This window comes from Cibotium barometz, chromosome 56 (genome assembly GCF_041138505.1).
Source record: "Cibotium barometz isolate CiBa-2024 chromosome 56, ASM4113850v1, whole genome shotgun sequence".
Lineage (NCBI taxonomy): Eukaryota > Viridiplantae > Streptophyta > Polypodiopsida > Cyatheales > Cibotiaceae > Cibotium > Cibotium barometz.
The window spans coordinates 4,588,990-4,612,791 of NC_141101.1; positions in this window are offsets into that span (position 1 = coordinate 4,588,990).

Here is a 23,802-nt window from a genome sequence, read left to right on the forward strand (position 1 = left end):
GGCATTGTATGAGGATGCATTGGTCTAAAAATTGGTGGGGATAGATGTGCGACATAAGTCATGTGCCTTACTGGCATCCCAAAAGGTGCTCTAGTCATGTGTGGGCATTAGGTGTAGCCAATCTCACAAAACAGGAATTGGTAGCACACTCACTCTAGGGAGGGGATGTTCCATGGATGCACTTGAAAAAGATGTGATTCCTTTAGGAATGGTCATAGTAGATATGCCAGGCGCACAGGGGGATCCATGTGTGAAGTGGTGTTGGCTACGCATGTGGCTCAAAGGTAATTATGCATCAATCCTAGGTGTCATAGTCGATGTGATGCCATCCTCTAGAGGAGGAAATGTACTAGTATTTTCTTGGGCGAGGGTAGCTCTAGGATCTAAGAAAGTGAAGCTCATGCTAGTCTACCCTTGAGTCCCTATAGCATGGCCTTGTGGGTTAGATGATGTGGGCTGGTCCATAGTATAGCCATGTGATACTACAAAAGTAGGATACAAAAGTAGGATCTACTTGCCTCATAGGAGGTGTTACCATTTCGCTCATTGTGGGAATTCTTGCTTTGGACATCCTAACTTGCACCATGGTTCTTTGGATCCTTTCATGTTCAATGCCCCTATATATATATCACTGATACCTTGTAATCGTTCCTCCTTTATTATGGCCCTGGATAGGGGTTAGACAATCCCTTTCAAATTAACACCATATGCTTGGTCTGTGATGAAATCCATAAGAGTCTTTGTGGATGTGTCATACTCCCAATCATTTGTGAGAAGACATTGATCCATGATTTTCAAGCCTAGCTCTTTTCCCTAGGTAGATGCAATGTTATTGGCTTGAATTAAGACTATCGAGCACTACTTGCGTAGTCTTAGGATGGGACTCGTTTTGGGTGTACTGGGCTATTTGGGCTACTAATGGTTAAGGAAACCCTACCCTAACATGTCGTGGGAAGTTACCTATGCACCAAGCTCGAGTATGGCTCAAGAGCTCCATTGTAGCTGCTTGTCACCACCGTCCTCCCGCACTCGTTTGTCACACCGAGGTGGTTGCGCTAATCCTATGGGTGATGCAAGCTCTCTCATCCCAAAGATCGTGTGGGATCTCCACAGAGGAGGATCGTGTTGGTTATTCTAATCTCACGAGAGAGAGAGAGAGAGAGAGAGAGAGAGAGAGAGGGAACAAATGATTAGCACTATCACTCCCAAACCCTAACCCTAAGCACACCACACATGCTAGATTAAAGTTGCAAGAGAGAGTGAGAGAGAGAACACTCCACTTCTATCACACAAATGGGAGAGAATGAGTTACAAACAAGAGAAAATGGCTTTTATAGTTCCAAGCCTTTTCCCACTAGGTCGCCCGGGAGTAAGTGACCCGAGGCGCCCAAAACATAGTTACAAGGCTTTTCTCTATGGTTTGGCCAATTGACCAAGATCCTCTTGTTTGTCCTTTGAAGTCAATACTTGGGAATATCTTTAGGGCATTTTTCTCATCAAATGATGGGATTTACAATATAGCATAGGAGCCCATTACATAAGTGTGCGAATATAGTTGTCATAGGAATGTGTTAACCAATATGTGGTTAACATACTTCCCTTCCTGAAGTCGATCGCGTCCTCGTGATCTGTGAGGGGTTGTCGAGGCACATGGGGAAGTATCGCACTTGGTTGGTTCTCCTATAGTTAATAAGATGGAAAGAAGTTAGTGGAGTACCGGGAACGATTTAAGTATTGCAGCTAGTCGTATGGGCTCTTATGAGTTTGCTTTTTTGTATGTACCCAATATTACTCTTTATCTTATTTTGGTGTTTTTTTTTTGGTTCGGTTTTGTGGAAGGACATCGCCATTAGAGAGTCAGAGTACTTGAATGAAGCATGGAATATGTAATGACCAGTATCCCAGTGGTAGGAGATATGATTAAAGAGGAGTTAGTAAACCAATGGGGTTAGTAAACAAGTGGTGATAGGGGAATTCTAGAGGGATAAGGAAACAACACACATGGAGACTACTTGCACTCCAAGATGCTCTATGTCAATGGCAATGTTCATGATGCTCTAGCATCTTTGTTAAGACACCGTGATGGGTATCCTAGCTCTCGTGGATGTTGTCCAAGATGCTCTATGTCAATGGCAATGTTCATGACGCTCTAGCATCTTTGTCAAGACACCGTGATGGGTATCCTAGCTCTCGTGGATGTTGTCATCAGGTTGTAGTGTTCTCTTTTTTTTTCTCTTTTTATGCTTTGTCATCTTTTGTCATTGGAGCCATGGGATCCTTTGTGGATATAAGTGGTAGTCGATGTCAAGGATCCATAGGTATTGAACCAAAGTAGAAGTTTTGGGGAGGATTGATTAGACATGAAGTGTAATTATTTAGGTGTAGTAGGGGTGATTAAGAAGATCCATGCAATGGGTCGTACCATGGACCACGCTTGCACCCACGATGGTCCCCCCATCCAGAGATATACTTGGATGTTTGTCGATGATGAATCTTTTTGTGGTGTGTGCGCATAGGACACAGAGCCCAGTGAGATTTTTGCAGGTGTTTTGCATGAGCAAGGGCAAAAGATGTGCCCATGGTCCTAATCACCTAGATCCTAATCACCTAGAGACTCCCTTTTTTGGCATGTGTTTATTGGTTAGCACCCCTAAAATAGGTTTTGTACTAAGTTGCCCATGTGGCTAGAGTTGTTGACAAAGTCAAGGGGAGGGGTGGAGCTTCATGGATGAGGCTCCATGGGTTGAAATGGTTGGGTGAATTGAGCTTTGGAGTGCCCATGGGTAGGGTGTGGGAAAGTCGAGAGGATTTTGTCAAGCAGGAGGGAACTTGCCTGCCTGTTGGTCACCAAACCATCTTTGTCGATTGGACAAGTACTGACATGGTTGGTGTGGTTTAGGAAAACTGCAGAGGGGTATGCCTTGGGTGCCAAATGATGGAATTGTTGAGATTCAAGCTCGATGTCAGTGTGAGCCAGCTGTGCTATGTGCTGGCAGATTAGGTAGGAACATGTGTGAGACATAAATGACCGCGTGTCCAGCTGGTCATAGTGTGTGGACATTAGCTAGGGTTAGTAGAGTGTGGACACAACTCATTGTGTGTTGTGTGGATTATGGATTAGTGCATTATGTTTTGTGTGAGAGTGGACATGGCTTCCCTCTATGGTTAGGGTTTGCAATATACATTAGGGTTTGCTCCTGTGTGTGTGTCTCCTCTCCCTCTACCATTCTTTCAACATGGTATCAGAGCCTTGTGCTGTTTATTAGGGTTTATGAGTGAGTGAGTGAAGAGGGAGAAGAAGCTGTGAAGCTTGCCATTGGAGCTGTGAAGCTTGGAGTGAAAAGATGTAGGGGGGAAGAGAGCTTGAGCTCTTGCAAGCACACACACACACTCACAAAACCCTAATAGAGAACACACACGGTGAGAGGCTGAAAATCTTCTTCTTCTCTACACAACACTCAACACACCATATACAAGATAAGAGTGCACACAATATGAAAGGTACTCAACCAATACATACACGGGTTCTCTATAGTGTGAACCCGACTAAATGAGCTGGCGCTATAACTATGCCAGTCTCTAGAATGGCTGTCACAAAGCCTGTCATCCCACTGGCCGCATATCTCCCATGATCTCACCAACCATGCCAGTGGTGTAAGTGTGGGGCCTATCCCCCATGCGGGTCATCAGTGGCCACCGCCTCACTAGACGAGCTCGATATCTCAACACTCCCCCTCGAGCTCAACTCCATCTCATGTACACCAAGCGAAGCCCTGAATCTGCAGAGCTTCTCTGTACCCAATGCTTTGGTGAAGATGTCAGCTACCTGATCCTCTATGCTGACATAAACAAGGTCAAGGTCTCCTGCCAAGACCTTCTCTCTGACGAAATGGTAGTGAACCTCTATGTGCTTCCTACGAGCATGAAAGACTGGGTTCCTGGCCAATTGTATACTGCTAATGTTGTCACAGAAAATGACAACTTGTCTATCCACTGATAGACCCAAATCTGCAAGTAGCTTCCTCAACCAAGCTACCTCACATGCTGCCATAGCAGCTCCTCTGTACTTGGCCTCTGTACTCGATAGAGCAACTGTAGGCTGCTTCTTGCTGCTCCAAGTCACAGCAGCACTCCCCAAAGAAAACATGAATCCACTAGTAGATCTTCTATCTGAGATACTACCAGCCCAATCAGCATCTGTGTACCCATGTACACATATCTCTGTCCCAGTCTCATAGAATAGTCCACAATGCAAAGTAGACTTCACATACCTCAGTATGCGTCTCACTGCATCCAAATGCGGTTTCCGTGGAACCTGCATAAACTGACTCACCAACCCAACAGCATAGCTCAAATCTGGTCTGGTGATCGTCATGTAGATCAAACTTCCTACTATGCGCCTGTACATAGTAGGATCCTCCAAGATCTCTCCTGAATCTACACTCAACTTTCCATTCTGATCCAATGGCACAGAAATAGGCTTACAGCCTGTCATACCATACTTGGACAACATGTCCAAGCCATACTGTCTCTGCAGTAATCCAATACCATGTGGTGACCTAATCACCTCAATGCCCAAGAAATATCTGAGCTCCCCCAGATCCTTCATCTCAAACTTCTGTCTAAGCAAGATCTTTACATCAAAGATCTCTGCATCATGGTCCCCCGTAATGATCAAGTCATCTACATAGATGACAACAAGCACAACTCCTCTATCACCATGTCTCGCATACAATGAGAAATCTGCATTGGCTACATGAAAGCCAATAGTGACAAGATATTCAGAAATCTTGTCAGACCATGCTCTTGGTGATTGTTTTAAGCCATACAAGGCTTTCTTCAACCTGCAAACATGCTTGGGGTGACCCATATCCTCATAACCAGGTGGCTGCAACATATACACCTCTTCTTGCAAATCCCCATGCAAGAATGCATTCTTTACATCCATCTGATGTAAAGACCATTGCTTTGACGTAGCCACTGCTATCACAACTCTCACCGTTGCCATCTTGGCAACTGGGCTGAAAGTTTCCTCATAATCAATCCCATATGTCTGCGCATATCCTTTGGCTACCAATCTAGCCTTGTACCTGTTTATGCTTCCATCACTGTTATGTTTAACTTTGTACACCCACTTGCATCCAATGGCTTTCTTGCCTTCAGGCAATTGCACTAAATCCCAAGTCTCATTTCCATATAGTGCATCTATCTCCTCATCCATAGCTTTCTCCCAACACACATTTCCAACAGCTTCATTAATGCATGTGGGCTCTACAACCTGCACAACCTTTGCCATATATGCATAGTGATGTGCCACATAACCGTCATATGTAAATCTCTGCACAGGGTTCTTCACTCTCCCTGATCTTCGCAGCTTTTCATTCATGGCTTCCATAGCCTTCTTTACACCAAGTGTTCTCATAGCTGGGATCCCAAGCTCCTCATCAAGGCTCATATCTGAGCATGCCGTGCAGAAATGTCAGGCATACCAAGGGGCTCAACCATTTTCTCTTTTCCTTTACGTGATGTACTAATCACATTTGCAGGGCTGGTATTATGACGTAGCCTGCCACTCCATGGTCTATCAATAGACCCACTAGATGAGGACTCTCCTAGTCCACTCAAAGACTGTGATTCCTGACCTACATTCTGTGCAACCACACTTCCACTCACATCAGCCCCAACAGCTTCTTTTTCAGCAACATACCAGCTGCTCATCTCATCAAAGACAACATCCCTGCTTACCCTCAACTCACGTGTAGCAGGGTTATAACACCTGTATCCCTTTTGCTCAAGGGAGTATCCAATAAACACACATTTTTCAGCTTTTGGATCCAGCTTAGTTCTCAGCTCATCTAGCACATGCACATATGCAATGCATCCAAAGACTTTCAGATGAGACAAATCTGGTTTTCTGCTAGTAAACCTTGTTGAGATATTCAAGCTCGATGTCAGTGTGAGCCAGCTATGCTATGTGCTGGCAGATTAGGTAGGAACATGTGTGAGACATAAATGACCGCGTGTCCAGCTGGTCATAGTGTGTGGACATTAGCTAGGGTTAGTAGAGTGTGGACACAACTCATTGTGTGTTGTGTGGATTATGGATTAGTGCATTATGCTTTGTGTGAGAGTGGACATGGCTTCCCTCTATGGTTAGGGTTTGCAATATACATTAGGGTTTGCTCTTGTGTGTGTGTCTCCTCCTCCTCTAACGTTCTTTCAACATGGTATCAGAGCCTTGTGCTGTTTATTAGGGTTTATGAGTGAGTGAGTGAAGAGGGAAGAAGAAGCTGTGAAAAAGAAGCTGTGAAGCTGCCATTGGAGCTGTGAAGCTTGGAGCACACCAAATACTATCAGATCTGAAAGCTAGGCCTACCGGGTAAGGTCTTCTAAACATCCTTGAGCAGATTGCAGGTGAAACAGGCAAAAGCAAAGCATTTTAGAGCAAATCAAAGCAAGGCAAAATTCTGGTTTTTGAAGCTTTCCATTAAAGCTTGGGGAACATTGATGTATGGTGAAAATACAAGTGATTCTGGCAAAAGACATATGCATTTGTCAAAGAGGGATGTATTAGCAACCCATGTGCAAGCCTTGAACAATTTTTGGAGCAATTTACATGCATTTAATTGAGAGAAATTACTGGTTTTTTGAGCTCTCACAAAACAGAGAGAAGAATGTCAAAAATTGATGCATTTGGAGCCTATTTTTGGTGAAAATCAAAGCTTTGGTGGATTTCACACATACCTAGGAGTGTTGGGGACTTGATTACCTCATCATTGAGCATTACAACCACTCCCAAAGAGCCCTACAGCAGGCGGCGCAGCCAGACAGGAGAAAACAGAGTATTTTCTGGTTTTTTCACCACGAGGAGGTCAAATTTCACTTATGTGCTTGATTACTTCCACAACTCTCTTAGCAATTGGATGCTTTACACCTTGGAGAAGAGGGCTATGTGATTTGTTTGACCAATGATGCTTAATTGAGCTGGGAATGAGCTGATTAAAACAGGCTGTCCACTGGTTGCAGAGAAACAGAGCATTTTAATCGAGCAATTAATCTTTGGTGTTTTACAATTGGACAAATTCCTCTTACATGGAGTTGATGGACACTATTGCTAAGCCAATGAATGCCTGGTTGCTCAATTTGGTGAAATATTGAAGGAATTAGAGCCAAATCATTACTGGTTTTTCTGGTTTTTTTGGTTTTTCCAAAAACAGAAAAAGGGGTTTTCAAAAATTGATAATTACACATGTCAGATGGAGTTGATACTCAACATTGAGGTTCATTAGGTGTCAATGCAAGTTGCCTAGACTTGATTGCACCATTACATTTCGATCTGGAGCCTTGGAAGGCGTGTCAATACAGGGTATCCCGCACTGAGTGAGACAGTTCGTCTTGGATGATTACAGGTTGATTTTCTACATCAAATTTGGAGTTTGTTGGCTATCTTGGAGTATCTGGAACATTCATTGGAGTGTGGTTGAGCTGAGGAAGGCTCACTTACAGATTTGAAGTGTGCGGAAGGTGTACGCATTGAGCAACATGTCGGACAATCCAGTTCAGATTGTTGGTGAAAAGCTGGATAGGAAGAACTTCCAGGCATGGAAGTACAGGATAAAGAGTTTCTTGAAAGGAAAAGGATTTTGGAATCTCATTACAGGTGCTGAGCCAGAGCCTGAGCTACCTCGGCAACCTACACAGCAGCAGCTTATTGCTCATAAGCAGTGGTCAGAGAGAGCATTCAAAGTGCTGCATTATTTGTCTATATGCATTTCTGATGCTATGCTCATACACATTCAGGATGCTGAGAATCCCAAAGATGCATGGGATACTTTGGTCAAGATGTTTGATACAGATACGAGTGCTCGCAAGTCTCAATTGCGACAGCAGATACACAATGTAAAAAGGAATAAAAGGAGCATACATGATTATGTGCAAGAAATCAAGAAGTTTGCAGATGCATTGGCCACAATAAATGCCCCCATGCCTGATGATGATTCGGTGGATATTACCTTGCGTGGTCTTGGCAAGGAATACAAATCTTTTGATACATCTATCTCAGTGAGGAGCACAGGTTTACCCGACTTCGATGAGTTGGTTTCCCTCTTGTTGGTTGAGGAAATCAAGCTCAGTGATTCATTTTTGGATGCATCTTCTAGCCATGATGATGGCAGAAATCAGGCTTTCTATTCGCAGAGAGGTTTTAGAGGCAGGGGGAGATTCGCATCACGTGGACGTGGTGGTAATGGTCGTGGATGGCAGGATAGACCTCCACAACAGAATTTTCAGCCTTCTTATGGTGCTCGAGGTGGTCGTGGTTATGCACCTCAAAGAGGTCGTGGTAACCCCCGTGGTAGAGGACGTTGGCAAGGCCAACAAAATTCTATGCAAGATGTTGAATGCCATTATTGTGGCAAATATGGTCATATGGCGAGAGATTGCTTTCGCAAACAGAATGATTTGAGAGGGGGAAGAGCACAACATGGTGGTCATTATGGTGGAAACTATGCACAACATGGTGGCAACTATGCATCAAGTAGCAATGATGGAACTGCAAATCATTTGTTTGCCATGAAGCATGTTGTGGGTTCTATGACAACAAATGCTGAGAATGATGATACATGGTACATGGACTCAGGAGCATCAAATCATATGACATGCCATGGAGAATGGTTTGAGCACATGAAGCCCATGGATGTGAAGGGCTATGTGGAAACAGGTGATGATACTCAGCATGTCATTACACATGTTGGTAGTGTACCTTTGGTCATGCATAATGGTCAGACAAAGTCTATGTCAGATGTGCTGTATGTGCCTTCAATCACTAAAAGCTTGGCCTCAGTTGGTCAAATGGTGGAACAGGGATTACAGGTTCGCTTCAATGAGCATGGATGCTTCGTTGAAGATTTTAAACATGGATGTAGAGTGATTGCTAAAGGCAAGAAAGAAGGAAGACTGTTTAAGCTGGATGCTGGAATTCCTGAGCTAAAATCAGCCATGTTCTCAAAGAGCAGGAATGTGGTACAAGATATTGATATGTGGCACAAGAGGATTGGCCATGTAAATATACAGAGATTAAAGAACATGCAAACAAGAGGCATTGTCAATGGTTTGCCTAGGTTCAAATATGATGGACATATGCATGTTTGTGAAGCCTGTCAGTTTGGGAAGCAGGCAAGATTGAGATTTCCTAGAGAAGGAAATATGAGTAACAGGCCACTTGAGATCGTGCACAGTGATGTATGGGGTCCTGCACAAAACCCATCTGTCAAAGGCAGCTTATACTATGTTACATTCATTGATGACTTTAGCAGGATGACATGGATATATTTTCTCAGGGAGAAGAGTGAAGTATTGGAAAAATTCATGGATTTCAAAGCTTTTGCAGAAAAGCAGTATGGCTGTTGGATTAAATGTCTGAGGACAGATGGAGGTGGTGAATACACCTCAAAGGCTTTTGAGCATTTTCTGAGGAAGCATGGTATAAGAAGACAGTTGACATGCAGGTATACACCTCAGTAGAATGGTGTGGCTGAGAGGAAGAATAGAGTTATATGTGAAGTGGCAAGGGCAATGCTTAATGAAAAGAGCATGCCAGATTACTATTGGGCAGAAGCATGTGCTACTGCAGTTTATATATTGAACAAAACACCTACAGCAGCCATTCATGGAAGCACGCCAGAGATGCGGCTCACAGGTTACAGGCCAGACATTGGACATCTTAAAGTTTTTGGATGCATAGCCTATGTGCATGTGCCTGATGAAAGAAGAAGAAAGTTGGATCCTAAGGCAGAGAAATGTATATTTGTTGGATATGCACAGGATCGAAAAGCCTACAAGTGTTATAATCCACAAACTAGACAAGTGGTCATCTCACGTGATGTGGTGTTTGATGAGCTTGCTAGTTGGTATAAAGCAAAAGATGAAGGTGTTATTGAGTCACTGGAAGCAGATGTGCCTGTGAACTTGCCATCACAAGCAAGTTCTAGTTCAACTACTATGTCTGGGCCAGCAGCAGAAAGTTGGTATAAAGCAAAAGATGAAGGTGTTATTGAGTCACTGGAAGCAGATGTGCCTGTGAACTTGCCATCACAAGCAAGTTCTAGTTCAACTACTATGTCTGGGCCAGCAGCAGAAGCTGAGAGCAGCAGTGTACGTCCATGGTCAGGACGTTTGAGGCATGAGAGTGTAAGCACTGGGAGTAGTGCTATGGATAAAGGCAAAAAGAAAGTCGAAGGAATTGGAATCACAGGATATGAGTCATCCAGTTCTGAAAGTTTGGATGAGGAGCTTGGCATACCTGTTTTACGCACACCTGGTGCGAGGCAGGACAGATATGTGCCACCACATGCTAGAGTCACAGGTGTACAGAGTGACCCGCATGCATTGCGGAGATCCCAGAGGGTCAGATATCCTGTTGACAGGTTGACATACAGAGATTTTGCTATGCATTATGCATACATGACATCTATGGTGAAGCATGTGGAACCTACATGCTATACAGAGGCTGTTGGAGAGCATGTATGGGAAAATGCAATGGATGTGGAGATGGACGCATTGGTCCATAATGATACATGGGATTTAGTTGCACTACCAAAGGACAAGAATGTTATTGGATGTAAATGGGTTTACAAAGTGAAGTGCAAATCTGATGGTTCTATTGAGAGACATAAAGCTAGATTGGTAGCAAAGGGTTATGCACAGACCCAAGGATTGGATTATGATGAGACGTTTAGCCCAGTGGCTAAGATGGGCACAGTGAGAGCAGTCATTGCTATGGCTGCAGCTAATGGCTAGGAAATGCATCAGATGGATGTTAAGAATGCATTTCTGAATGGAGATCTACAAGAGGAAGTATACATGGCACAGCCAGAAGAGTATGTACACCCTAGATATCCCACTCACGTATGCAGGTTGAAAAAGGCATTGTATGGTCTGAAGCAAGCACCACGTGTTTGGAGTGATAAGATGAGCAGATATCTTATCTCACTTGGTTTTCAGATTTCTACAGCAGATTCTTCACTCTATGTGAAGAAGACACAGCATGGGATTGTTTTACTAGTCATCTATGTGGATGACTTGATTATTACAGGTGATCATAGTGCAGATGTGATGCATGTCAAGAAAGCTTTGAGTGGGCAATTTGACATGAAAGATCTTGGTGAGTTGAGATACTTCCTTGGCATTGAAGTGGTGAAAGATCATGCAGGTACTTGGTTAGTACAGCGCCAATATGCCTTGGATATGTTGGCAAAGTATGGCATGACAGGGTGTAAGCCTATGAGTACACCATTGGAGCAAAATGTGAAGTTGCGGGCTGATTATGGCGAGGAATTGGATGATCCTTCTATGTACAGGAAGATGGTTGGTAGTCTCATATATATGACTATCACACGCCCAGATTTGAGTTATGCAGTGGGGCTAGTCAGCCAGTTTATGTAGAGCCCCAGGAAACCACATTTGGATGCAGTGAGACGCATCATGAGATATGTGAAAACCACAGCACATTATGGTTTATTCTATGAGAGTGGTAAAAGCTTGGACATTCATGGCTACACAGATGCTGATTGGGCAGGTAGCGCATATGACAGGAGGTCTACTAGTGGATATGCTTTTACACTTGGAAGTGCCGTGGTGAGTTGGAGTAGCAAAAAGCAACCTACAGTTGCTTTATCCAGTACAGAGGCTGAGTACAGAGGTGCAGCCATTGCTACGTGTGAGGCTATATGGTTAAAAAGTCTCTTGGCAGATTTATGTGAGCCTCTTGATGGCAAAGTTGTCATACATTGTGACAACATGAGCAGTATGCAGTTGGCAAAGAATCCAGTATTTCATGCGAGGACCAAACACATAGAGGTCCATTATCACTTTGTCAGAGAAAAGGTGCTGGATGGTACAGTTGATCTTCACTATGTGAAGACTGATGAGCAGGTGGCAGACATCTTCACGAAGCCACTTAGCAGGGAGAAGTTCGAGTACTTCCGGACTATGTTGGGAGTACATGGGATGAGCTTGAGGGGGAGTGTTAAGAGTCCTGATATCCCAAGCTCATCTACATCTTCATCGGCAGTACATCATGAGCTTGAGAGGGGCTGTTGAGATATTCAAGCTCGATGTCAGTGTGAGCCAGCTATGCTATGTGCTGGCAGATTAGGTAGGAACATGTGTGAGACATAAATGACCGCGTGTCCAGCTGGTCATAGTGTGTGGACATTAGCTAGGGTTAGTAGAGTGTGGACACAACTCATTGTGTGTTGTGTGGATTATGGATTAGTGCATTATGCTTTGTGTGAGAGTGGACATGGCTTCCCTCTATGGTTAGGGTTTGCAATATACATTAGGGTTTGCTCCTGTGTGTGTGTCTCCTCCTCCTCTACCGTTCTTTCAACAAACCTCTCCTCTGGAGTTACATCATGTATGGCTGCAGTTGGAGTCCTGTTCATGATGTATACTGCTGTAGAAACAGCCTCAGCCCAATAGCAATGCGGCATATTCTTCTCTTCCATCAATGCTCGTACAATCTCTGCAATGTGCCTGTTTTTCTGCTCAGCAACTCCATTTTGCTGCGGAGTGTATCTGCATGTGAACTGTTCTTCTTCAAAAATTCAGAGAACTCATTGGAGAAGTATTCTCCCCCTCCATTTGACCTTAGGCACTTGACATATTTCCCTGTTTGCTTTTCAACCAAAACTCTGAAATTCTGAAAGTGAGTGAACACCTCACTCTTCTCTTTCATGAAATATACCCACACTTTCCTTGTGTGGTCCCATCAATGAAAGTCACATAATACCTGCAGCCTCCCATAGATATGGTCTTCGTAGGACCCCATACATCTGAATGCACAACATCTAGTGCATTTCTGCTCACATATCTCTTACGTGGAAACACATGCTTTGTTTGCTTCCCAGATTGGCATGCTTCACAGATTTTATGCATACCTTCCACTTTAAATTTTCGCAGCCCTGTCACAATTCCTTTTGTCTGCATAGACTTCAATCTCTGCACATTCACATGTCCAATTCTTTTATGCCATATGTCTGTGTCTGCAACAATTCTTGAACCATTTGCAAACATCGCAGCACTCATTTCAGGCATGTCTACATTCAACGTAAACATTCTGCCCACTCTGTTGCCTTTTGCAACCAACCTGCACTTGTCTTTGAAATCTTCAACATAACACCCATCAGGGTTAAACCGAACCTACAAACCCTGCTCAATCATTTGGCCAACTGAAACCAGATTCTTTGTTATGTTCAGTACGTGAAGTACATCTGCAAGGTACTTCACTTTGCCATCCTGCATAGACAATGGCACATCTCCAACGTGGGCAGTTGGATGAGCAGTGTCATCCCCTGTTTCCACAAAACCTGGTCTTTCCGGGTTTTTCATCTCCTTGAACCACTCCCCATGACTCGTCATGTGGTTCGAAGCGCATGAATCCACATGCCATACATTATCTTTTTGTGCTGCATCAACATTTTCAGACATGGCATTCACAACATGCTGCATAACAAACAACCTTTCATTATCCTCATTATTTCTGCTTGAGGATGCATAGTTGTTTTGCTGCACTTTCCCATTTTGCATGTCAGCCTGCTTCTTATAACATTCTGACTGCACATGTCCAGGCTTACCACAATAATAACATTCACGTGCATCATTATATTGCCTTTGCCAATTTCCACGGCCTCTTTGACTCCCAGCGCCTCTAAATTTGCCTCTTCCACCTGCATGTTGTTGTTGTTGTTGTTGACTCTAGGACTGTTGTTGCTGCTGCTGCTGCTGCTGCTGACCATAATTCTGATTACTTGTTCGGCCACCTCCTTGACCGCGTCCACGGCCTCCTCTACCTCGTCCTCTTCCTGAACTCGTGTAGAACGCCTGTTGCTCTGAACTGTTTTTGCTTTGTGAAGACTGTTGGTCTTCACCCAAGCTCTTCTCTTCGATAATCAGCATAGACACCAAATCTGTAAAGTTGGGAATGTTTTCCCGAGTCTGAATGGACGTCTTAAACGCCTTGTATTGTGGCCCGAGACCACGTAGACAGACCTCCACCTTATCATCATCATCTACTGACACACCAATAGATGCAAGGGATTCCACAATACCCTTTATCTTCAACGCATAGTCATTCACAGACATGCTCTTTTTCTCCACAGTATGAAGTTCATTCTTCAACTGTATCTTACGTGCCTTGGTATTTGTTTCATAGAGCTTTACCAAGGTGTCCCACGCCTCCTTAGGGGACTTGGCATCCTGAATGTGCCCAATCATGGTGTCCTGTATACTAATGGAAAGCCAATACATAACCTTCCTGGCTCCTTGGTTCCAGTCTTTAAACTCTTTTACATCTGCAGCAGTCGGGATTTATATCCGGTATCTCCGGTGCCTCTTCATGCTCACCTTCTATGTAGTCCCAATAGCCTTTTCCCATCAGGAAATTCGTCAACCTGAACCTCCAAGCATGGAAGTTATTCTTATCCAGCTTCTCAGCCACAATTTGTGTTATGCCATCATTAGACATCTTGCCAAACACACAATTTTACCAAAAACTGCACTCTGGTTTTTCTGCACAAACTGCTGTATTTTCTGCACAGCGGTACTGTAGTACTCTCAAATGTCACAACCAGTGACTTCAATGTGCATACATACACCCAATGGCAACTATAGACCTCTTTGCAGCACCCACAGTGTCTGCACAGTCAATCTGTCTTCCTGCAGTTCTTAAAATAGAGTTCTGCAGAGAATCGATGACTTACCCGCAGTGCTCGAAATCGCCTGCTTTCTGAAAAACAGAGGTCCAGACGCGCCCGAAACGCGTTTTCGGCCCGAAAATCATAGTCCGATAGGATTGTATAGTTGCCCTATAGCTTTACTCCCGCAAAGAAAGCTCCTCAATCAGAGACCGTTTGCCGGTGCCTCCCGTAGAGCTCCCGACAAGGGTGTAGTCACTAACACAATAGGAAAGAGTAGTTGAAGCTCTTACCCTCGCACCGCTTCCTGTGGTTCTCTTGCTTGCAGCTCAACCCTTAGCACGAACCAGGCTCTGATACCATGAAAAGATGCAGGGGGGAAGAGAGCTTGAGCTCTTGCAAGCACACACACACACTCACAAAACCCTAATAGTAGAGAACACACACGGTGAGAGGCTGAAAATCTTCTTCTTCTCTACACAACACTCAACACACCATATACAAGATAAGAGTGCACACAATATGAAAGGTACTCAACCAATACATACACGGGTTCTCTATAGTGTGAACCTGACTAAATGAGCTGGCACTATAACTATGCCAGTCTCTAGAATGGCTGTCACACAGCCTGTCATCCCACTGGCCGCATATCTCCCATGATCTCACCAACCATGCCAGTGGTGTAAGTATGGGGCCTATCCCCCAGGCGGGTCATCAGTGGCCACCGCCTCACTAGACGAGCTCAATATCTCAACATGGAGCACACCAAATACTATCAGATCTGAGAGCTTGGCCTACCGGGTAAGGTCTTCTAAACATCCTTGAGCGGATTGCAGGTGATACAGGCAAAAGCAAAGCAAAATAGAGCAAATCAAAGCAAAGAAAAATTCTGGTTTTTGGAAGCTTTCCATTAAAGCTTGGGAACATTGATGTATGGTGGAAATACATGTAAATCTGGCAAAAGACATATGTATTTGACAAAGAGGGATGTATTGGCAACCCATGTGCAAGCCTTGAACAAATCTTGGAGCAATTTACATGCATTTGATTGAGTGAAAATCTCTGGTTTTTGAGCTCTCACAAAACAGAGAGAAGGAAGCCCAAAATTGAAGCATTTGGAGTGTGATTTTGGCTAAAATCCAACCATTGGTGGATTGCACATGTACCTAGGTGTCTTGGGGACTTATTACCATCTTCAATTATCAACACAAACTCTCCTAAACCCCCCTACAGCAGGCGGTGCAGCCAGTAAACAGAGAAACAGAGCAGATTTTGTACTTTTTATCTACAAGGAGATCGATTTCTCATTGGGTGCTTGATATCTTCCACAATTTCTTTAGCAATTGGATGCTATACACTTGGAGAAGAGGTCTATGTGATTTGTTTGGTCAATTATGCCTAATTGAGCTGGGAATGAGCTGATTAAAACAGGCTGTCCACTGGTTGCAGAGAAACAGAGCATTTTTAATTGAGCAATTAATCCTTGGTGTTATACAATTGGACAAATTCCTCTTACATGGAGTTGATTGACACTAATGATAAGCTAATGAATGGCTGGTTGCTCAATTTGGACAAATATTGAAGGAATTAGAGCAAATTTTCTACTGGTTTTTCTGGTTTTTTTGGTTTTCCCCAAAATAGAGAAAGGGGTTTTCAAAAATTGATATGTACACATGTCAGATGGTGTTGATACTCAACATTGAGGTTGATTAGGTGTCAATGCAAGTTGCCCATACTTGATTGCACCATTACATTGTGATTTGGAGCCTTGGAAGGCGTGTCAATTCAGGGTATCCCGGACTGCGTGAGCCAGTTCACCTTGGATGCATACAGGTTGATTTTCTACATCAAATTTGGAGTTTGTTGGCTACCTTAAAGTATCTGGAACATTCATTGGAGTGTGGTTGAGCTGAAGAAGGCTCATTTACAGATTTGAAGAGTGCGGAAGGTGTATGCATTGAGCAAACATGTCGGATAATCCAGTTCAGATTGTTGGTGAAAAGCTGGATAGGAAGAACTTCCAGGCATGGAAGTACAGGATAAAGAGTTTCTTGAAAGGAAAAGGATTTTGGAATCTCATTACAGGTGCTGAGCCAGAGCCTGAGCTACCTCGACAACCTACACAGCAGCAGCTTATTGCTCATAAGCAATGATCAGAGAGAGCATTCAAAGTGCTGCATTATCTGTCTATATGTATTTCTGATGCTATGCTCATACACATACAGGATGCTGAGAATCCCAAAGATGCATGGGATACTTTGGTCAAGATGTTTGATATAGATACGAGTGCTCACAAGTCTCAATTGCGATAGCAGATACATAATGTGAAAAGGAATAAAAGGAGCATACATGATTATGTGCAAGAAATCAAGAAGTTTGCAGATGCATTGCCCACAATAAATGCCCCCATGCCTGATGATGATTTGGTGGATATTACCTTGCGTGGTCTTGGCAAGGAATACAAATCTTTTGATACATCTATCTCAGTGAGGAGTACATGTCTACCCGACTTTGATGAGTTGGTTTCACTCTTGTTGGTTGAGGAAATCAAGCTCAGTGATTCTTTTCTGGATGCATCTACTAGCCATGATGATGGCAGAAATCAGGCTTTCTACTCGCGCAGAGAGGCTTTAGAGGCAGGGGGAGATTTGCATCACATGGACGTGGTGGTAATGGTCGTGGATGCAGGGCAGGCCTCCATAACAGAATTTTCAGCCTTCATATGGTGCTCGAGGTGGTCGTGGATATGCACCTCAGAGAGGCAGAGGCAACCCCCGTGGTGGCAGAGGACGTTGGCAAGGCCAACAAAATTCTATGCAAGATGTTGAATGCCATTATTGTGGCAAATATGGTCATATGGCGAGAGATTGTTTCCGCAAACAGAATGATTTGAGAGGGGGAAGAGCACAACGTGGTGGTCATTATGGTGGAAATTATGCACAACATGGTGGAAACTATGCATCAAGTAGTAATGATGGAACTGCAAATCACTTGTTTGCCATGAAGCATGTTGTGGGTTCTATGACGACAAATGCTGAGAATGATGACACATGGTATATGGACTCAGGAGCATCAAACCATATGACATGTCATGGTGAATGGTTTGAGCATATGAAGCCTATGGATGTAAAAGGCTATGTGGAAACAGGTGATGATACCCAGCATGTCATTACACATGTTGGAAGTGTACCATTGGTCATGCACAATGGTCAGACAAAGTCTATGTCAGATGTGTTGTATGTGCCTTCGATCACTAAAAGCTTGGCCTCAGTTGGTCAAATGGTGGAACAGGGATTACAGGTTCGTTTCAATGAGCATGGATGCTTCGTTGAAGATTTCAAACATGGATGTAGAGTGATTAAAGGCAAGAAAGAAGGCAGATTGTTTAAGTTGGATGCTGGAATTCCTGAGCTAAAATCAGCCATGTTCTCAAAGAGCAAGAATGTGGTACAGGACATTGATATGTGGCATAAGAGGATTGGACATGTCAATATACAGAGATTAAAGAACATGCAAACTAGAGGCATTGTCAGTGGATTGCCTAGGTTCAAATATGATGGACATATGCATGTTTGTGAAGCCTGTCAGTTTGGAAAGCAGGCAAGGTTGAGATTTCCTAGAGAAGGAAATATGAGTTGCAGGCCACTTGAGATAGTACACAGTGATGTATGGGGTCCTGCACAAAACCCATCTATCAAAGGCAGTTTATACTATGTTACATTCATAGATGATTTCAGCAGGATGACATGGATATACTTTCTCAAAGAGAAAAGTGAAGTGTTGGAAAAGTTCATGGATTTCAAAGCTTTTGCAGAAAAGCAATATGGCTGTTGGATTAAATGTTTGAGGACAGATGGAGGTGGTGAATACACCTCAAAGGCTTTTGAGCATTTCTTGAGGAAGCATGGAATAAGAAGACAATTGACTTGCAGATATACACCTCAGCAGAATGGTGTGGCTGAGAGAAAGAATAGAGTCATATGTGAAGTGGCTAGGGCAATGCTTAATGAAAAGAGCATGCCAGATTACTATTGGGCAGAAGCATGTGCTACTGCAGTGTACATTCTGAACAAAACACCTACAGCAGCCATTCATGGAAGCACGCCAGAGATGCGGCTTACAGGTTACAGGCCAGACATTGGACACCTCAAAGTTTTTGGATGCATAGCTTATGTACATGTGCCTGATGAAAGAAGAAGGAAGTTGGATCCTAAAGCAAAGAAATGTGTATTTGTTGGATATGCACAGGATCGAAAGGCATACAAATGTTATAATCCACAAACTAGACAAGTGGTCATCTCACGTGATGTGGTGTTTGATGAGCTTGCTAGTTGGTACAAAGCAAAAGATGAAGGAGCCATTGAGTCACTTGAGGCTGATGTGCATGTGAACTTGCCACCACAAGCAAGTTCTAGTTCTCCTACTATGTCTGGGCCAGCACAGCAGAAGCTGAGAGTAGCAGTGTACGTCCATGGTCAGGACGTTTGAGGCATGAGAGTGTGAGCACTGGAAGTAGTGGAAGTAGTGCTATGGATAAAGGCAAAAAGAAAGTCGAAGGAATTGGAATCACAGGTTATGAGTCATCTAGTTCTGAGAGTTTGGATGAGGAGCTTGGCATACCTGTTTTACGCACACCTGGTGCTAGGCAGGATAGATATGTGCCACCACATGCTAGAGTTACAGGTGTACAGAGTGACCCGCAGGCATTGCGGAGATCCTAGAGAGTCAGATATCCTGTTGATAGGTTGACATATAGAGATTTTGCTATGCACTATGCATATATGACATCTATGGTGAAGCATGTGGAACCTACATGCTATACAGAGGCTATTGGAGAGCATGTATGGGAGAAAGCAATGGATGTTGAGATGGACGCATTGGTCCATAATGATACATGGGACTTGGTTGCATTACCAAAGGACAAGAATGTTATTGGATGTAAATGGGTTTACAAAGTAAAGTGCAAATCTGATGGTTCTATTGAGGGACATAAAGCTATATTGGTAGCAAAGGGTTATGCACAGACCCATGGATTGGACTATGATGAGACGTTTAGTCCAGTGGCTAAGATGGGCATAGTGAGAGCAGTCATTGCTATGGCTGCAGCTAATGGCTGGGAAATGCATCAAATGGATGTCAAGAATGCATTTCTAAATGGAGATCTACAAGAGGAAGTGTATATGGCACAGCCAGAAGGGTATGTACACCCTAGATATCCCACTCACGTATGCAGGTTGAAAAAGGCATTATATGGTCTAAAGCAAGCACCTCGTGCTTGGAGTGATAAGATGAGTAGATATCTTATCTCACTTGGTTTTCAGATTTCTACAGCAGATTCTTCACTCTATGTGAAGAAGACACAGCATGGGATTGTTTTACTCGTCATCTATGTGGATGATTTGATTATCACAGGTGATCATGGTGCAGATGTGATGCATGTCAAGAAAGCTTTGAGTGGGCAATTTGACATGAAAGATCTTGGTGAGTTGAGATACTTCCTTGGAATTGAAGTGGTAAAAGATCATGCAGGTACTTGGTTAGTACAGCGCCAATATGCATTGGATATGTTGGCAAAGTATGGCATGACAGGGTGTAAGCCTATGAGTACACCATTGGAGCAAAATGTGAAGTTGCGGGCTGATTATGGCGAGGAATTGGATGATCCTTCTATGTACAGGAAGATGGTTGGTAGTCTCATATACATGACTATCACACGCCCAGATTTGAGTTATGATGTGGGGCTAGTGAGTCAGTTTATGCAAAGCCCCAGAAAGCCTCATTTGGATGCAGTGAGACGCATCATGAGATATGTGAAGACCACAACACATTATGGTTTACTTTATGAGAGTGGTAAAAGCTTGGACATACATGGCTACACAGATGCTGCAACCGAACTTCCCTTAGATAAACATATATGCCAAATGCTCCCTCCAGCATTATGGCGTAAGACAGTCTTTTAAGAAGGCAGGGTTTCTATGCAAGTTTACAGTTTTGATTTTGTTTGAATACCATGAGTATATCTTAAATCCATATCTCATTACTTCTAGATCCAGTTCTCAATTCTAAACAGAATTCCTCAAATTCTGTTAACTTGATCCTTAGATCAAAATCACAAATCTTAACTTAGTTTCAGATTCGGTGGGTGATTTGGGTACATTTTTCCTGAACTGGTACATCGTCATTGATTGAAACTGACGAAGGAATTAGGTCTTGGTCAATAGTCTGAGTCAGAGTTTAGGTCCTAAAATTATCTTTCTCGAAGGTACTATCTCAATTTCTCTTTTTTTTTCTAAAATTTCTTTCAATGAATATTTGTTACTGATTTCAAAAACATGGATTTCTTGAGGAATATTCATTTACGTCGATCTCCAATTAAAATTTATCTTTATGCATATTTCTATGCATTAAAATCAAATATGATAAAAGTAACACTTTTATAATAAAAATTTATCTTTTATGCATACTTCTATGCATTAAAATCAATTATGATAAAAGTAACACTTTTATAATAAAAATTTATCTTTTATGCATACTTCTATGCATTAAAATCAATTATGATAAAAGTAACACTTTTACAATAAAAATTATCCTTTATGCATACTTCTATGCATGAAAATTAAAAATGATAAAAGTAACACTTTTGATATAAAAAAATTATCCTTTATGTATACTTCTATGCATGAAAATTAAAAATGATAAAAGTAACACTTTTGATATAAAAAAAATTATGCTTTATGCATACTTCTATGCATGAAAATTAAAAATGATAAAAGTAACACTTTTGATATAAAAAAATTATCCTATATGCATACTTCTATGCATGAAAATTAAAAATGATAAAAGTAACACTTTTGATATTAAAAAAATTATCCTTTATGCATACTTCTATGCATGAAAATTAAAAATGATAAAAGTAACACTTTTGATATAAAAAATTTATCCTATATGCATACTTCTATGCATGAAAATTAAAAATGATAAAAGTAACACTTTTGATATTAAAAAAAATTATCCTTTATGCATACTTCTATGCATGAAAATTAAAAATGATAAAAGTAACACTTTTGATATAAAAAAATTATCCTTTATGCATACTTCTATGCATGAAAATTAAAAATGATAAAGGTAACACTTTTGATATTAAAAAAAATTATCCTTTATGTATACTTCTATGCATGAAAATTAAAAATGATAAAAGTAACACTTTTGATATATAAAAAATTTATCCTTTATGCATACTTCTATGCATGAAAATTAAAAATGATAAAAGTAACACTTTTGATATAAAAAAATTTATCCTTTATGCATACTTCTATGCATGAAAATTAAAAATGATAAAAGTAACACTTTTGATATTAAAAAAATTACCTATATGCATACTTCTATGCATGAAAATTAAAAATGATAAAAGTAACACTTTTGATATAAAAAAAAATTATCTTTTATGCATACTTCTATGCATGAAAATTAAAAATGATAAAAGAAACACTTTTGATATAAAAAAGATTATCCTTTATGCATACTTCTATGCATGAAAATTAAAAATGATAAAAGTAACACTTTTGATATAAAAAAATTATCCTTTATGTATACTTCTATGCATGAAAATTAAAAATGATAAAAGTAACACTTTTGATATTAAAAAAATTTATCTTTTATGCATACTTCTATGCATGAAAATTAAAAATGATAAAAGTAACATTTTTGATTTAAAAAAAATATCCTTTATGCATACTTCTATGCATGAAAATTAAAAATGATAAAAGTAACACTTTTGATTAAAAAAAATTATCCTTTATGCATACTTCTATGCATGAAAATTAAAAATGATAAAAGTAACACTTTTGATATAAAACAATTATCCTTTATGCATACTTCTATGCATGAACTTTTAAAAATTGATAAAAGTAACACTTTTATGTTAAAATAATAATCTTTTATGCATACTGTGAGGTGAAAAAAAGAAAGAAAAGCCTGCCTCTATAGCCCTTCCACCTCCCAAACTTGGAATAACACACACGAACGGGGGCACCACCAGCCACCGGCTGGAACAATTCTCTCACTCACCACCCAACCCACGCCAGACAAACAGCATAAAACAGGGGCACCGTACTCAAAGTAAACACCCAGCAATATATTCCAGATCAAAACATTTCATACAAGCTTCTCTCGACACAGAAGCCTTACTCACACAACCATAAAACAAAACACTCAGGCCTGTCAGCCGAGGATACACCACATCCCTGATCACCACGAAATCCACTCGCCTGCCTACTGTACCAACCACACCAGAATGAACCCGGCCACTCTCGCTCCAGAAGGCGCCCACACCAGCTAACCCTCGAGTCCTCTCTGACCCATCACTTCTGCATGTGTCGTCAGCGGCAGCTACACCATCATCTCTCTCTCACTCTCTGTCTCTGTGCTGATCCTCTGTCAGCTTGCAACAAACCCAGGCAGCTTATCCGCCTTGCTACCGGCCCACCACCAAGCAGCAACACTTCTCTGTCTCTGCCTCACTCGGCACCCACTCTGTCCACAACCCTGTCTCACCTACGGGCCCACACCAGCCTCGTAGATCACGTGCAGCTTATCTGCACCCCCAACTTGTCCACAGCCACAAGCCCACTTCTCTTCTTCTCTCACCACGCCTCTGCAATGCGGCCCACTAGCTTGCACCTTGCCCTCAGCAGCTCCCACACACGGCTGCAACTCTTTCTAGTCCCTTCACTCTGTCCTGCGGCTCTTTCCAACCGGCGCCCTTAACTTTGTCGCCCGAAGCCCCTCTGGCCTCTACACGCCAACAGCCCGTCTCTGTCCAGCAACCTCACACTAGGCGACCACCACTCGCCTTCACACTGCACTTCTGCGCCCACTTCATCTCTTTCTGCAAGTTGCCAGCCCGTCAGCTGCGCTCCAACCCTGCTTCTTTTCTCACGCGGTCAGCCCGCTTGGCACTGTTTCCACTCGTTGAACCTTGTGCTGTCAGCCCATCAACCAGGCTCTACTCGACCAGCTACCTTGCGCCAACACAGCAGCGCCCTCACCAAGGTTTTATGCTGCCTGTACACGCTAACAGCCCGTCCACTTCTTCACCTGGGAGGCCCAC